Below are 3,998 nucleotides of genomic sequence, written 5' to 3' on the forward strand. Positions count from 1 at the left end.
ATGTGGTCATTGTTCGTTGCATCATCTTACATCTGAGTGTCAGGAAAACATTCGTCCATATGTTCGCTGTCAAGAGGAACACTATACTGGTTCATCAAACTGTCCCGCACATCAACAACAAACTGCTATCAAAAAAATTATGTGTACAGAAAATATTTCCTTTTCTGAAGCATCTTGTTAGGTAGAATTTTGGAAAATGTCATGAAGTTACAGACTAGTGGCCTGAGCTTACCAATTCCCTTTTAGAAGAGATCAAAAATGAAAGGTCGATTCCACATAACGCTGAGCGTTAATAGAAACGGCTTCCACACGTATCAACTCAAGGTCGATGCGTAAGAGGCAGAATGCTCCAGTACACAAGTTCTGACTCACAAGGCAATAAACTCAGCAGAGCGGAGCGCAGAGGAAGGTAATATACACAAAGCCGTACTTCGGAACATTAAAAAAACATTAATGGTGGGCCATACCCAAGAGGAGTTATCGTGGTAAGTGCATGATAAATCGTAGGAAAGGAATACCAGAAAGGAGAACTCCTAAAACACAGAATTCTTTTTTTAAGATAACATATATATTGAATAAAGTTTTGAAAACAACAAGATATAGATCCACAAAAGGGAGATAAACAAATCACCGGGGACTATTTCAATGGTCAATAATCTAGTTTAGATAGGCACACACAGTTACAACAAAGGGAAAAAATGACCCGTAAAAATCAGCATTATCGTTGGTTACAACAAGGGATAAAGGCCCCGAGAATTACAACTGTCTTTGAGGTACAACCAAAGGGGTAAATGCCCCGTGAATTACAAATATCTTGACTCGTACAAATTCGAGTGAAAAGGTTAAACCTGAACAAATCAATGTTCTTGTTTACATATAAGCTCCCATAAGAGGGCCATTTGATGAACCGGAATAAGATAGTTCAAAAAAACAATTGGCAGTAATTTTAATTGAAAAGAGGTTTACAATACAAAAAAGAGTACTTTGCAAGATACTACCACAATCCCCCAGATTCGTGGTTCAGCTTAGACAATATAGGGAAGCATATGAACATCGAACATACCTAGCGTAGATACATCATAAAAGGGTTAGCAGACCGCGATACACCATCATAAATAACATAGGTAAACAAAAGGATAAAAATAATAAAGGAAGGGAAAGGCAAAGGAGGGCAATGAGGCGAAGAAAAGAAGAAAAATCAGGAGGGATAAGGAGACAAAGTGCTGATCAGGCCGCGAAGCTCCCGCATCACATGAAAGGAAGGCAAAGTTCACACATCACACATCGCGAGTCCAGTCCACATTCTCGATTCACCTTTCTATCTCGAGTTCGGAGTTTGAATTTTACCACAGTGTCCATTTCGTAATGCCCTTAAAAAGGGACTAAAGTTCGGATTCCAATTTAACAAGCCGAAGAAAAAGGGCAAAATAGAATGAATGTTAATATGAGGAGAAATATAAAGTCTGCTCACCCAGTGCGTAGAACGGATAAGTTTAAAACCAGTATGTACACGGACCAGCCGTGCACACTTCCAGAGCTTCCACTGCCTATTACAACATTTGATCCACACCTGAACATCGAACAAGCACACGGAGCCCGTATATATACGGAACCGAGGTCGCCGTGGAACATGCTAGAAGCGATGACGTCACAGGGCCTCGCGTGGAGCGATGAAACAGTCCAAGCAGTCAAGCGGCAGGCGTGAAGGCTTGAAGGCAGACAGTTCATGTAGCGAGACGATGCGTTGGGTTCACTGATCTCTATACATGGATCGCTGATGGCAGGTCTCCGCTGCAGGAGAAAGTACGCCAAGTTGAGTGCGCGGTTCGCCATGTTGGCGTACCTAACCTAGAGCTCTCCTTATGGGGAAGCAATGATAATATAGTCAATTTTAAGTCGCAATTAATGGCGCATTGGAATAATTAAAAATATAGAGACATGTTCACTCAACGCATAAGGACATTGGGATCACTGACACGTCATTCCGAGGTCACTAAATCTCCGGGATAGCAATAAACATGAGTGTATAATAACGGCCGACAAATATTAACTTAGGTGCTGAATACATGCAATTAGCGATCGGTAACACAATACAAGTGAAAACCAGTTTCTGGAAACATTGCTGTAAATTGTATACATGTATGCCACGAAATTATGCATTGTTAAAATGATGTACCTATAAACGTAGCTCACTATACAGGCCTAGATTCGACATTCGTAATCGGTGCTTGATAATGAATTTCTGTTTCCTGTTTCCATGAAATAACGCGCATATTATCAAATTAAAATATCAGTGAAGCAAATGTACACATTTATAAAACCAGCAAATATTCAAAACTTGTCAATATATCACATTACCTGCAGCTTAATTTACTATTACAGACCTCTTTAATTAAATTCAGCTAGCAAAGCGATATTGATAGCCATCATCAGATATATGTAACACCAGTTAAGAGTCCCAAATACCACGAATTGTATAATGGGATAGCCCCAAATACCCATCACACTTTCCCTTCTCCCACCCATAATTATTACTGATGTAAATAAGGTCTAGAATTCCCCCAGACTTCATTTTCTAAGATTGTTATAAGGTCACGTCAATTATTTCATCGAAACCGTCAGTTTAATTACGAGAAATAAAAAAAATATAAGTAAATTTTTACTTGCAGTTAATGTTCAGTAAAATTGAAAACAGTTGGCTGTACATCACTTCTAAGGTGTACAGTTTGTCCATTTCTATCAAAACAGTCTTCCTCTAAGTGATCCGAGCAGAGAACAGCTGTTTTAGAAGGCTCCCAATTCTCCCGCCTGATACTCCTAATCGATGATCTTAGATGTTCGGGTCTCGAGAAAGGAAACCTACAAAAATTAATTGCCATTTTGCTCCCGGAATATGCGAAATAAGATACAATAAACCTAAAACTCAAAACACTACCCTAGGAAGATTCTTATGTACAGTATAAAACTCCCCGATGAAATGATTTCTCCTTCTACTGATCGGTTCTGTTTGTACATCCATAAGCTGAACACTGCGGTATGTTAATACCCCGTAGAATGTTTCTTCATTCATATTTCAGATAAACACATCATCATCATCATCTGTCGGTTTTTTCCCTCGGGCACAGCGAGGGATCCCACCTCTACCGCCTCAAGGGCAGTGTCCTGGAGCTTCAGACTCTTGATCGGGGATACAACTGGGGAGAATGACCAGTACCTCGCCCAGGCGGCCTCACATGCTATGCTGAACAGGGGCCTCGTGAAAGGATGGGAAGATTGGAAGGGATAGGCAAGGAAGAGGGAAGGAAGTGGCCGTGGCCTTATGTTAGGTACCATCCCGGCATTCGCCTGGAGGAGAAGTGGGAAACCACGGAAAACCACTTCCAGGATGGTTGAGGTGGGAATCGAACCTACCTCTACTCAGTTGACCTCCCGAGGCTGAGTGGACCCCGTTCCAGCCCTCGTGGCAGAGCCGGGAATCGAACCCGGGCCTCCGGGGGTGGCAGCTAATCACGCTAACCACTACACCACAGAGGCGGACTCAGATAAACACATACATATTTAAATTGAATCTTGTAATCCACAAGTATCTACAATGCAACGAACCTAAATTCGTAAAATACACTACTATTTACTTTGCAATAACAAAGCACAGAACACTCGTGGAACTACAATCAAGAGGCCTGGCGTCACTGAACTAAGCATAAACAAAGCAAGCGCGCTCCTCGTGGTCTACTGCACCGTACGCTCACTGCCATCTTACTGCGCCAGTCATCTTCTATTCGGCTTACTGCTACCCAAGCTACCAGCCATCCAGGTATAGAGATCAGTGGTTGGGTTTGAGCGTAGAAGAAAAATTAGGTAAGCGATTTGAACACGTCACATATTCCGCCCACCCGAAGAAATCCGAAGGATTAGAGTGGCTGATGACGAAACGGCGATGAAGAGTAGAGATGACGAAGGCGGTCCAGGAGATGCCAAGCGATGTGGGCGTAGATGAA

Source organism: Anabrus simplex, chromosome 2, assembly GCF_040414725.1.
Source record: "Anabrus simplex isolate iqAnaSimp1 chromosome 2, ASM4041472v1, whole genome shotgun sequence".
Classification (NCBI taxonomy): domain Eukaryota; kingdom Metazoa; phylum Arthropoda; class Insecta; order Orthoptera; family Tettigoniidae; genus Anabrus; species Anabrus simplex.